Source organism: Mobula birostris, chromosome 10, assembly GCF_030028105.1.
Source record: "Mobula birostris isolate sMobBir1 chromosome 10, sMobBir1.hap1, whole genome shotgun sequence".
Classification (NCBI taxonomy): Eukaryota; Metazoa; Chordata; class Chondrichthyes; order Myliobatiformes; family Myliobatidae; genus Mobula; species Mobula birostris.
Window position 1 is genome coordinate 65,757,004 of NC_092379.1, and position 13,208 is coordinate 65,770,211.

The following is a 13,208-nucleotide window of genomic DNA, read 5'->3' on the forward strand; positions in this document are numbered from 1 at the left end:
CCTTCTGCTTTGTGTGTGTTCGTGTTCTTCTGCTGAGTGTGTGATTGTGTCCTGCTGAGTGTGTGTTCATGTCCTTCTGCTTAGTGTGTGATCATCTCCTGCTGAGTGTGTGTTCGTGTCCTTCTGCTGAGTGAGTGTTTGTGTCCTTCAGCTGAGTGTGTGATCACGTCCTTCTGCTGAGTGTGTGATCATGTCCGTCTGCTGAGTGTGTGTTCGTCTCCTTCTGCAGAGTTTGTGATGGTGTCCTTCTGCTGAGTGTGCGATCGTGTCCTTCTGCTGAATCTGTGATCATGTCCTTCTGCTGAGTGTCTGTTCATGTCCTTCTGCTGAGTCTGTGTTCATGTCCTCCGCTGAGTGTGTGATCATGACCTTCTGCTGAGTGTGTGATCATGATCTTCTGCTGAGTGTCTGTTCATGTCCTTCTGCTGAGTGTGTGTTCGTGTCCTTCTGCTGAGTGTGTGTTCGTGTCCTTCTGCTGAGTGTCTGTTCGTGTCCTTCTGCTGTGTGTGTGATCGTGTCCTTCTGCTGAGTGTGTAATCGTGTCTTTCTGCTGAGTGTGTGTTCATGTCCTTCTGCTGAGTTTGTGCTCATGTCCTGATGAGTGTGTGTTCGTGTCCTTCTGCTCTGTGTGTGTTTGTGTCCGACTGCTGAGTGAGTGTGCACGTCCTTCTGCTGAGTATCTGATCGTGTCCTTCTGCTGAGTGTGTGTTCATGTCCTTCTGCTGAGCGTGTGTGTTCCTGTCCTTCTGCTGACTGTGTGTTCATGTCCTTCTGCTGAGTGTGTTATAATGGCCTTCTGCTGAGTGTAAGATCGTGTCCTTCTGCTGAGTATGTGATCAGGTCCTTCTGCTGAGTCTGTGTTCGTGTCCTTCTGCTGAGTGTGTGTTCACACCTTTCTGCTGATTGTGCGATCATGTCCTTCTGCTGAGTGTGTGATCATGTCCTTCTGCTGATTGTGTGTTCGTGTCCTTCTGCTGAGTGTGTGTGTTCCTGTCCTTCTGCTGAGTGTGTGTTCATGTCCTTCTGCTGAGTGTGTGATCATGACCTTCTGCTGAGTGTGTGTTCGTGTCCTTCTGCTTAGTGTGTGATCATGTCCTGCTGAGTGTGTGTTCGTGTCCTTCTGCTGAGTGTGTGTTTGTGTCCTTCTGCTGAGTGTGTGATCACGTCCTTCATCTGAGTGTGTGTTCATGTCCTTCTGCTGAGTGTGTGTTCGTGTCCCTCTGCTGAGTGTGTGTTCCTTTCCTGCTGCTGAGTGCGTGTTCATGTCCTTCTGCTGAGTGTGTGTTCATGTCCTTCTGCTGAGTGTGTGTTCATGCCCTTCTGCTGAGTGTATGATCGTGTCCTTCTGCTGAGTGTGTGTTCATGTCCTTCTGCTGTGTGGGTGCTCATGCCCTTCTGCTGAGTGTGTGTTCGTGTCCTTCTGCTCAGTGTGTTCACGCCCTTCTGCTGAGTGTGTGATCATGTCCTTCTGCTGAGTGTGTGATCATGTCCTTCTGCTGAGTGTGTGTTCGTCTCCTTCTGCTGAGTGTGTGATCATGACCTTCTGTTGAGTGTGTGATTGTGCCCTTCTGCTGAGTGTGTGTTCGTGTCCTTCTGCTGAGTGTGTGTTCGTGTCCTTCTGCTGAGTGTGTGTTCATGTCCTTCTGCTGCGTGTCTCTTCATGTCCTTCTGCTGAGTGTGTGTTCATGTCCTCTGCTGAGTGTGTGATCGTGTTATTCTGCTGAGTGTGTGTTCATGTCCTTCTGCTGAATGTGTGTGTTCGTGTCCTTCTGCTGAGTGTGTGTTCACACCTTTCTGCTGAGTGTGCGATCATGTCCTTCTGCTGAGTGTGTGGACATGTCCTTCTGCTGAGTGTGTGTTCATGTCCTTCTGCTGAGTGTGTGTTCATCTCCTCTGCTGAGTGTGTGATCATGTCCTTCTGCTGAGTGTGTGTTTGTGTCCTTCTGCTGAGTTTGTGTTCGTGTCCTTCTGCAGATTTTGTGATGGTGTCCTTCTGCTAAGTGTGCAATCATGTCCTTTTGCTGAATCTGCAATCGTGTCCTTCTGCTGAGTGTGTGTTCATGTCCTTCTGCTGAGCGTGTGTGTTCCTGTCCTTCTGCTGACTGTGTGTTCATGTCCTCTGCTGAGTGTGTGATCATGACCTTCTGCTTTGTGTGTGTTCGTGTCCTTCTGCTGAGTGTGTGTTCGTGTCCTTCTGCTGAGTGTGAGATCACGTGCTTCTGCTGAGTGTGTGTGTTCGTGTTCTTCTGCTGAGTGTGTGATTGTGTCCTGCTGAGTGTGTGTTCATGTCCTTCTGCTTAGTGTGTGATCATCTCCTGCTGAGTGTGTGTTCGTGTCCTTCTGCTGAGTGAGTGTTTGTGTCCTTCAGCTGAGTGTGTGATCACGTCCTTCTGCTGAGTGTGTGATCATGTCCGTCTGCTGAGTGTGTGTTCGTCTCCTTCTGCAGAGTTTGTGATGGTGTCCTTCTGCTGAGTGTGCGATCGTGTCCTTCTGCTGAATCTGTGATCATGTCCTTCTGCTGAGTGTCTGTTCATGTCCTTCTGCTGAGTCTGTGTTCATGTCCTCCGCTGAGTGTGTGATCATGACCTTCTGCTGAGTGTGTGATCATGACCTTCTGCTGAGTGTCTGTTCATGTCCTTCTGCTGAGTGTGTGTTCGTGTCCTTCTGCTGAGTGTGTGTTCGTGTCCTTCTGCTGAGTGTCTGTTCGTGTCCTTCTGCTGTGTGTGTGATCGTGTCCTTCTGCTGAGTGTGTAATCGTGTCTTTCTGCTGAGTGTGTGTTCATGTCCTTCTGCTGAGTTTGTGCTCATGTCCTGATGAGTGTGTGTTCGTGTCCTTCTGCTCTGTGTGTGTTTGTGTCCGACTGCTGAGTGAGTGTGCACGTCCTTCTGCTGAGTATCTGATCGTGTCCTTCTGCTGAGTGTGTGTTCATGTCCTTCTGCTGAGCGTGTGTGTTCCTGTCCTTCTGCTGACTGTGTGTTCATGTCCTTCTGCTGAGTGTGTTATAATGGCCTTCTGCTGAGTGTAAGATCGTGTCCTTCTGCTGAGTATGTGATCAGGTCCTTCTGCTGAGTCTGTGTTCGTGTCCTTCTGCTGAGTGTGTGTTCACACCTTTCTGCTGATTGTGCGATCATGTCCTTCTGCTGAGTGTGTGATCATGTCCTTCTGCTGATTGTGTGATCATGTCCTTCTGCTGAGTGTGTGCTCGTGTCCTTCTGCTGAGGGTGTGATCATGTCCTTCTGCTGAGTGTGTGTTCATGTCCTTCTACTGAGTTTGTGTTCATGCCCTCTACTGAGTGTGTGATCATTATCTTCTGCCTAGTGTGTGTTCGTATCCTTCTGCTGAGTGTGTGGTCGTGCCCTTCTGCTGTGTGTGTGTTTGTGTCCTTCTGCTGAGTGTGTGTTTGTGTCCTTCTGCTGAGTGTGTGATCGTGTCCTTCCGCTGAGTGTGTGTTCGTGTCCTTCTGCTGAGTGTGTGTGTTCCTGTCCTTCTGCTGAGTGTGTGTTCGTGTCCTTCTGCTGAGTGTGTGATCATGACCTTCTGCTGAGTGTGTGTTCATGTCCTTCTGCTGAGTGTGTGTTCGTGTCCCTCTGCTGAGTGTGTGTTCCTTTCCTGCTGCTGAGTGCGTGTTCATGTCCTTCTGCTGAGTGTGTGTTCATGTCCTTCTGCTGAGTGTGTGTTCATGCCCTTCTGCTGAGTGTATGATCGTGTCCTTCTGCTGAGTGTGTGTTCATGTCCTTCTGCTGAGTGGGTGCTCATGCCCTTCTGCTGAGTGTGTGTTCGTGTCCTTCTGCTCAGTGTGTTCACGCCCTTCTGCTGAGTGTGTGATCATGTCCTTCTGCTGAGTGTGTGATCATGTCCTTCTGCTGACTGTGTGTTCGTCTCCTTCTGCTGAGTGTGTGATCATGACCTTCTGTTGAGTGTGTGATCGTGCCCTTCTGCTGAGTGTGTGTTCGTGTCCTTCTGCTGAGTGTGTGTTCGTGTCCTTCTGCTGAGTGTGTGTTCATGTCCTTCTGCTGAGTGTCTCTTCATGTCCTTCTGCTGAGTGTGTGTTCATGTCCTCTGCTGAGTGTGTGATCGTGTTATTCTGCTGAGTGTGTGTTCATGTCCTTCTGCTGAATGTGTGTGTTCGTGTCCTTCTGCTGAGTGTGTGTTCACACCTTTCTGCTGAGTGTGCGATCATGTCCTTCTGCTGAGTGTGTGGACATGTCCTTCTGCTGAGTGTGTGTTCATGTCCTTCTGCTGAGTGTGTGTTCATCTCCTCTGCTGAGTGTGTGATCATGTCCTTCTGCTGAGTGTGTGTTTGTGTCCTTCTGCTGAGTTTGTGTTCGTGTCCTTCTGCAGATTTTGTGATGGTGTCCTTCTGCTAAGTGTGCAATCATGTCCTTTTGCTGAATCTGCAATCGTGTCCTTCTGCTGAGTGTGTGTTCATGTCCTTCTGCTGAGTTTGTGTTCATGTCCTGCTGAGTGTGTGTTCGTGTCCTTCTGCTGAGTGTGTGTTTGTGTCCGACTGCTGAGTGTGTGTTTGTGTCCGACTGCTGAGTGTGTGTTCACGTCCTTCTGCTGAGTATCTGATCGTGTCCTTCTGCTGAGTGTGTGTTCATGTCCTTCTGCTGAGTGTGTGTTCGTGTCCCTCTGCTGAGTGTGTGTTCCTTTCCTGCTGCTGAGTGCGTGTTCATGTCCTTCTGCTGAGTGTGTGTTCATGTCCTTCTGCTGAGTGTGTGTTCATGCCCTTCTGCTGAGTGTATGATCGTGTCCTTCTGCTGAGTGTGTGTTCATGTCCTTCTGCTGAGTGGGTGCTCATGCCCTTCTGCTGAGTGTGTGTTCGTGTCCTTCTGCTCAGTGTGTTCACGCCCTTCTGCTGAGTGTGTGATCATGTCCTTCTGCTGAGTGTGTGATCATGTCCGTCTGCTGAGTGTGTGTTCGTCTCCTTCTGCAGAGTTTGTGATGGTGTCCTTCTGCTGAGTGTGCGATCGTGTCCTTCTGCTGAATCTGTGATCATGTCCTTCTGCTGAGTGTCTGTTCATGTCCTTCTGCTGAGTCTGTGTTCATGTCCTCCGCTGAGTGTGTGATCATGACCTTCTGCTGAGTGTGTGATCATGATCTTCTGCTGAGTGTCTGTTCATGTCCTTCTGCTGAGTGTGTGTTCGTGTCCTTCTGCTGAGTGTGTGTTCGTGTCCTTCTGCTGAGTGTCTGTTCGTGTCCTTCTGCTGTGTGTGTGATCGTGTCCTTCTGCTGAGTGTGTAATCGTGTCTTTCTGCTGAGTGTGTGTTCATGTCCTTCTGCTGAGTTTGTGCTCATGTCCTGATGAGTGTGTGTTCGTGTCCTTCTGCTCTGTGTGTGTTTGTGTCCGACTGCTGAGTGAGTGTGCACGTCCTTCTGCTGAGTATCTGATCGTGTCCTTCTGCTGAGTGTGTGTTCATGTCCTTCTGCTGAGCGTGTGTGTTCCTGTCCTTCTGCTGACTGTGTGTTCATGTCCTTCTGCTGAGTGTGTGATAATGGCCTTCTGTTGAGTGTGAGATCGTGTCCTTCTGCTGAGTATGTGATCAGGTCCTTCTGCTGAGTCTGTGTTCGTGTCCTGCTGAGTGTGTGTTCACACCTTTCTGCTGAGTGTGCGATCATGTCCTTCTGCTGAGTGTGTGATCATGTCCTTCTGCTGAGTGTGTGATCATGTCCTTCTGCTGAGTGTGTGTTCGTGTCCTTCTGCTGAGGGTGTGATCATGTCCTTCTGCTGAGTGTGTGTTCATGTCCTTCTACTGAGTTTGTGTTCATGCCCTCTGCTGAGTGTGTGATCATTACCTTCTGCTGAGTGTGTGTTCGTATCCTTCTGCTGAGTGTGTGGTCATGCCCTTCTGCTGAGTGTGTGTTTGTGTCCTTCTGCTGAGTGTGTGTTTGTGTCCTTCTGCTGAGTGTGTGATCGTGTCCTTCCGCTGAGTGTGAGTTCGTGTCCTACTGCTGAGTGTGTGTGTTCCTGTCCTTCTGCTGAGTGTGTGATCATGACCTTCTGCTGAGTGTGTGTTCGTGTCCTTCTGCTTACTGTGTGATCATGTCCTGCTGAGAGTGTGTTCGTGTCCTTCTGCCTAGTGTGTGTTTGTGTCCTTCTGCTGAGTGTGTGATCACGTCCTTCATCTGAGTGTGTGTTCATGTCCTTCTGCTGAGTGTGTGTTCGTGTCCCTCTGCTGAGTGTGTGTTCCTTTCCTTCTGCTGAGTGCGTGTTTATGTCCTTCTGCTGAGTGTGTGTTCATGTCCTTCTGCTGAGTGCGTGTTCATGCACTTCTGCTGAGTGCATGATCGTGTCCTTCTGCTGAGTGTGTGCTCATGCCCTTCTGCTGAGTGTGTGTTTGTATCCTTCTGCTGAGTGTGTGATCATGTCCTTCTGCTGAGTGTGTGATCATGTCCTTCTGCTGAGTGTGTGTTCGTCTCCTTCTGCTGAGTGTGTGATCATGACCTTCTGTTGAGTGTGTGATCGTGTCCTTCTGCTGAGTGTGTGTTCGTGTCCTTCTGCTGAGTGCGTGATCATGTCCTTCTGCTGAATGTGTGTTCATGTCCTCTGCTGAGTGTGTGATCGTGTCCTTCTGCTGAGTGTGTGTTCATGTCCTTCTGCTGAATGTGTGTATTCGTGTCCTTCTGCTGAGTGTGTGTTCACACCTTTCTGCTGAGTGTGCGATCATGTCCTTCTGCTGAGTGTGTGGACATGTCCTTCTGCTGAGTCTGTGTTTGTGTCCTTCTGCTGAGTTTGTGTTTGTGTCCTTCTGCAGATTTTGTGATGGTGTCCTTCTGCTAAGTGTGCAATCATGTCCTTTTGCTGAATCTGCAATCATGTCCTTCTGCTGAGTGTGTGTTCATGTCCTGCTGACTGTGTGTTCGTGTCCTTCTGCTGAGTGTGTGTTTGTGTCCGACTGCTGAGTGTGTGTCGCGTCCTTCTGCTGAGTGTGTGTTCGTGTCCTGCTGCTGAGTGTGTGCTCACGCCTTTCTGCTGAGTGTGTGATCATGTCCTTCTGCAGAGTGTGTGTTCATGTCCTTCTGCTGAGTGTGTGTTCATGTTCTCTGCTGAGGGTGTGATCATGTCCTTCTGCTGAGTGTGTGTTCATGTCCTTCTGCAGAGTGTGTGATCATGTCCTTCTGAGTGTGTGTTCATGTCCTCTGCTGAGTGTGTGATCATGACATTCTGCTGAGTGTGTGTCCGTGTCCTTCTGCTGAGTGTGTTTTCGTGTCCTTCTGCTGAGTGTGTGTTTGTGTCCTTCTGCTGAGTGTGTGATCATGACCTTCTGCTTAGTGTGTGTTCCTGTCCTTCTGCTGAGTGTGTGATCATGACCTTCTGCTGAGTGTGTGTTCGTGTCCTTCTGCTTAGTGTGTGATCATGTCCTGCTGAGTGTGTGTTCGTGTCCTTCTGCTGAGTGTGTGTTTGTGTCCTTCTGCTGAGTGTGTGATCACGTCCTTCATCTGAGTGTGTGTTCATGTCCTTCTGCTGAGTGTGTGTTCGTGTCCCTCTGCTGAGTGTGTGTTCCTTTCCTTCTGCTGAGTGCGTGTTTATGTCCTTCTGCTGAGTGTGTGTTCATGTCCTTCTGCTGAGTGTGTGTTCATGTCCTTCTGCTGAGTGTCTCTTCATGTCCTTCTGCTGAGTGTGTGTTCATGTCCTCTGCTGAGTGTGTGATCGTGTCCTTCTGCTGAGTGTGTGTTCATGTCCTTCTGCTGAATGTGTGTATTCGTGTCCTTCTGCTGAGTGTGTGTTCACACCTTTCTGCTGAGTGTGCGATCATGTCCTTCTGCTGAGTGTGTGGACATGTCCTTCTGCTGAGTCTGTGTTTGTGTCCTTCTGCTGAGTTTGTGTTTGTGTCCTTCTGCAGATTTTGTGATGGTGTCCTTCTGCTAAGTGTGCAATCATGTCCTTTTGCTGAATCTGCAATCATGTCCTTCTGCTGAGTGTGTGTTCATGTCCTGCTGACTGTGTGTTCGTGTCCTTCTGCTGAGTGTGTGTTTGTGTCCGACTGCTGAGTGTGTGTCGCGTCCTTCTGCTGAGTGTGTGTTCGTGTCCTGCTGCTGAGTGTGTGCTCACGCCTTTCTGCTGAGTGTGTGATCATGTCCTTCTGCAGAGTGTGTGTTCATGTCCTTCTGCTGAGTGTGTGTTCATGTTCTCTGCTGAGGGTGTGATCATGTCCTTCTGCTGAGTGTGTGTTCATGTCCTTCTGCAGAGTGTGTGATCATGTCCTTCTGAGTGTGTGTTCATGTCCTCTGCTGAGTGTGTGATCATGACATTCTGCTGAGTGTGTGTCCGTGTCCTTCTGCTGAGTGTGTTTTCGTGTCCTTCTGCTGAGTGTGTGTTTGTGTCCTTCTGCTGAGTGTGTGATCATGACCTTCTGCTTAGTGTGTGTTCCTGTCCTTCTGCTGAGTGTGTGTTTGTGTCCTTCTGCTGAGTGTGTGCTCGTGTCCTTCCGCTGAGTGTGTGTTCGTGTCCTTCTGCTGAGTGTGTGTGTTCCTGTCGTTCTGCTGAGTGTGTGTTCGTGTCCTTCTGCTGAGTGTGTGATCATGACCTTCTGCTGAGTGTGTGTTCGTGTCCTTCTGCTTAGTGTGTGATCATGTCCTGCTGAGTGTGTGTTCGTGTCCTTCTGCTGAGTGTGTGTTTGTGTCCTTCTGCTGAGTGTGTGATCACGTCCTTCATCTGAGTGTGTGTTCATGTCCTTCTGCTGAGTGTGTGTTCGTGTCCCTCTGCTGAGTGTGTGTTCCTTTCCTGCTGCTGAGTGCGTGTTCATGTCCTTCTGCTGAGTGTGTGTTCATGTCCTTCTGCTGAGTGTGTGTTCATGCCCTTCTGCTGAGTGTATGATCGTGTCCTTCTGCTGAGTGTGTGTTCATGTCCTTCTGCTGAGTGGGTGCTCATGCCCTTCTGCTGAGTGTGTGTTCGTGTTCTTCTGCTCAGTGTGTTCACGCCCTTCTGCTGAGTGTGTGATCATGTCCTTCTGCTGAGTGTGTGATCATGTCCTTCTGCTGAGTGTGTGTTCGTCTCCTTCTGCTGAGTGTGTGATCATGACCTTCTGTTGAGTGTGTGATCGTGCCCTTCTGCTGAGTGTGTGTTCGTGTCCTTCTGCTGAGTGTGTGTTCGTGTCCTTCTGCTGAGTGTGTGTTCATGTCCTTCTGCTGCGTGTCTCTTCATGTCCTTCTGCTGAGTGTGTGTTCATGTCCTCTGCTGAGTGTGTGATCGTGTTATTCTGCTGAGTGTGTGTTCATGTCCTTCTGCTGAATGTGTGTGTTCGTGTCCTTCTGCTGAGTGTGTGTTCACACCTTTCTGCTGAGTGTGCGATCATGTCCTTCTGCTGAGTGTGTGGACATGTCCTTCTGCTGAGTGTGTGTTCATGTCCTTCTGCTGAGTGTGTGTTCATCTCCTCTGCTGAGTGTGTGATCATGTCCTTCTGCTGAGTGTGTGTTTGTGTCCTTCTGCTGAGTTTGTGTTCGTGTCCTTCTGCAGATTTTGTGATGGTGTCCTTCTGCTAAGTGTGCAATCATGTCCTTTTGCTGAATCTGCAATCGTGTCCTTCTGCTGAGTGTGTGTTCATGTCCTTCTGCTGAGTTTGTGTTCATGTCCTGCTGAGTGTGTGTTCGTGTCCTTCTGCTGAGTGTGTGTTTGTGTCCGACTGCTGAGTGTGTGTTCACGTCCTTCTGCTGAGTATCTGATCGTGTCCTTCTGCTGAGTGTGTGTTCATGTCCTTCTGCTGAGCGTGTGTGTTCCTGTCCTTCTGCTGACTGTGTGTTCATGTCCTCTGCTGAGTGTGTGATCATGACCTTCTGCTTTGTGTGTGTTCGTGTTCTTCTGCTGAGTGTGTGATTGTGTCCTGCTGAGTGTGTGTTCATGTCCTTCTGCTTAGTGTGTGATCATCTCCTGCTGAGTGTGTGTTCGTGTCCTTCTGCTGAGTGAGTGTTTGTGTCCTTCAGCTGAGTGTGTGATCACGTCCTTCTGCTGAGTGTGTGATCATGTCCGTCTGCTGAGTGTGTGTTCGTCTCCTTCTGCAGAGTTTGTGATGGTGTCCTTCTGCTGAGTGTGCGATCGTGTCCTTCTGCTGAATCTGTGATCATGTCCTTCTGCTGAGTGTCTGTTCATGTCCTTCTGCTGAGTCTGTGTTCATGTCCTCCGCTGAGTGTGTGATCATGACCTTCTGCTGAGTGTGTGATCATGATCTTCTGCTGAGTGTCTGTTCATGTCCTTCTGCTGAGTGTGTGTTCGTGTCCTTCTGCTGAGTGTGTGTTCGTGTCCTTCTGCTGAGTGTCTGTTCGTGTCCTTCTGCTGTGTGTGTGATCGTGTCCTTCTGCTGAGTGTGTAATCGTGTCTTTCTGCTGAGTGTGTGTTCATGTCCTTCTGCTGAGTTTGTGCTCATGTCCTGATGAGTGTGTGTTCGTGTCCTTCTGCTCTGTGTGTGTTTGTGTCCGACTGCTGAGTGAGTGTGCACGTCCTTCTGCTGAGTATCTGATCGTGTCCTTCTGCTGAGTGTGTGTTCATGTCCTTCTGCTGAGCGTGTGTGTTCCTGTCCTTCTGCTGACTGTGTGTTCATGTCCTTCTGCTGAGTGTGTTATAATGGCCTTCTGCTGAGTGTAAGATCGTGTCCTTCTGCTGAGTATGTGATCAGGTCCTTCTGCTGAGTCTGTGTTCGTGTCCTTCTGCTGAGTGTGTGTTCACACCTTTCTGCTGATTGTGCGATCATGTCCTTCTGCTGAGTGTGTGATCATGTCCTTCTGCTGATTGTGTGTTCGTGTCCTTCTGCTGAGTGTGTGTGTTCCTGTCCTTCTGCTGAGTGTGTGTTCGTGTCCTTCTGCTGAGTGTGTGATCATGACCTTCTGCTGAGTGTGTGTTCGTGTCCTTCTGCTTAGTGTGTGATCATGTCCTGCTGAGTGTGTGTTCGTGTCCTTCTGCTGAGTGTGTGTTTGTGTCCTTCTGCTGAGTGTGTGATCACGTCCTTCATCTGAGTGTGTGTTCATGTCCTTCTGCTGAGTGTGTGTTCGTGTCCCTCTGCTGAGTGTGTGTTCCTTTCCTGCTGCTGAGTGCGTGTTCATGTCCTTCTGCTGAGTGTGTGTTCATGTCCTTCTGCTGAGTGTGTGTTCATGCCCTTCTGCTGAGTGTATGATCGTGTCCTTCTGCTGAGTGTGTGTTCATGTCCTTCTGCTGTGTGGGTGCTCATGCCCTTCTGCTGAGTGTGTGTTCGTGTCCTTCTGCTCAGTGTGTTCACGCCCTTCTGCTGAGTGTGTGATCATGTCCTTCTGCTGAGTGTGTGATCATGTCCTTCTGCTGAGTGTGTGTTCGTCTCCTTCTGCTGAGTGTGTGATCATGACCTTCTGTTGAGTGTGTGATTGTGCCCTTCTGCTGAGTGTGTGTTCGTGTCCTTCTGCTGAGTGTGTGTTCGTGTCCTTCTGCTGAGTGTGTGTTCATGTCCTTCTGCTGCGTGTCTCTTCATGTCCTTCTGCTGAGTGTGTGTTCATGTCCTCTGCTGAGTGTGTGATCGTGTTATTCTGCTGAGTGTGTGTTCATGTCCTTCTGCTGAATGTGTGTGTTCGTGTCCTTCTGCTGAGTGTGTGTTCACACCTTTCTGCTGAGTGTGCGATCATGTCCTTCTGCTGAGTGTGTGGACATGTCCTTCTGCTGAGTGTGTGTTCATGTCCTTCTGCTGAGTGTGTGTTCATCTCCTCTGCTGAGTGTGTGATCATGTCCTTCTGCTGAGTGTGTGTTTGTGTCCTTCTGCTGAGTTTGTGTTCGTGTCCTTCTGCAGATTTTGTGATGGTGTCCTTCTGCTAAGTGTGCAATCATGTCCTTTTGCTGAATCTGCAATCGTGTCCTTCTGCTGAGTGTGTGTTCATGTCCTTCTGCTGAGCGTGTGTGTTCCTGTCCTTCTGCTGACTGTGTGTTCATGTCCTCTGCTGAGTGTGTGATCATGACCTTCTGCTTTGTGTGTGTTCGTGTCCTTCTGCTGAGTGTGTGTTCGTGTCCTTCTGCTGAGTGTGAGATCACGTGCTTCTGCTGAGTGTGTGTGTTCGTGTTCTTCTGCTGAGTGTGTGATTGTGTCCTGCTGAGTGTGTGTTCATGTCCTTCTGCTTAGTGTGTGATCATCTCCTGCTGAGTGTGTGTTCGTGTCCTTCTGCTGAGTGAGTGTTTGTGTCCTTCAGCTGAGTGTGTGATCACGTCCTTCTGCTGAGTGTGTGATCATGTCCGTCTGCTGAGTGTGTGTTCGTCTCCTTCTGCAGAGTTTGTGATGGTGTCCTTCTGCTGAGTGTGCGATCGTGTCCTTCTGCTGAATCTGTGATCATGTCCTTCTGCTGAGTGTCTGTTCATGTCCTTCTGCTGAGTCTGTGTTCATGTCCTCCGCTGAGTGTGTGATCATGACCTTCTGCTGAGTGTGTGATCATGACCTTCTGCTGAGTGTCTGTTCATGTCCTTCTGCTGAGTGTGTGTTCGTGTCCTTCTGCTGAGTGTGTGTTCGTGTCCTTCTGCTGAGTGTCTGTTCGTGTCCTTCTGCTGTGTGTGTGATCGTGTCCTTCTGCTGAGTGTGTAATCGTGTCTTTCTGCTGAGTGTGTGTTCATGTCCTTCTGCTGAGTTTGTGCTCATGTCCTGATGAGTGTGTGTTCGTGTCCTTCTGCTCTGTGTGTGTTTGTGTCCGACTGCTGAGTGAGTGTGCACGTCCTTCTGCTGAGTATCTGATCGTGTCCTTCTGCTGAGTGTGTGTTCATGTCCTTCTGCTGAGCGTGTGTGTTCCTGTCCTTCTGCTGACTGTGTGTTCATGTCCTTCTGCTGAGTGTGTTATAATGGCCTTCTGCTGAGTGTAAGATCGTGTCCTTCTGCTGAGTATGTGATCAGGTCCTTCTGCTGAGTCTGTGTTCGTGTCCTTCTGCTGAGTGTGTGTTCACACCTTTCTGCTGATTGTGCGATCATGTCCTTCTGCTGAGTGTGTGATCATGTCCTTCTGCTGATTGTGTGATCATGTCCTTCTGCTGAGTGTGTGCTCGTGTCCTTCTGCTGAGGGTGTGATCATGTCCTTCTGCTGAGTGTGTGTTCATGTCCTTCTACTGAGTTTGTGTTCATGCCCTCTACTGAGTGTGTGATCATTATCTTCTGCCTAGTGTGTGTTCGTATCCTTCTGCTGAGTGTGTGGTCGTGCCCTTCTGCTGTGTGTGTGTTTGTGTCCTTCTGCTGAGTGTGTGTTTGTGTCCTTCTGCTGAGTGTGTGATCGTGTCCT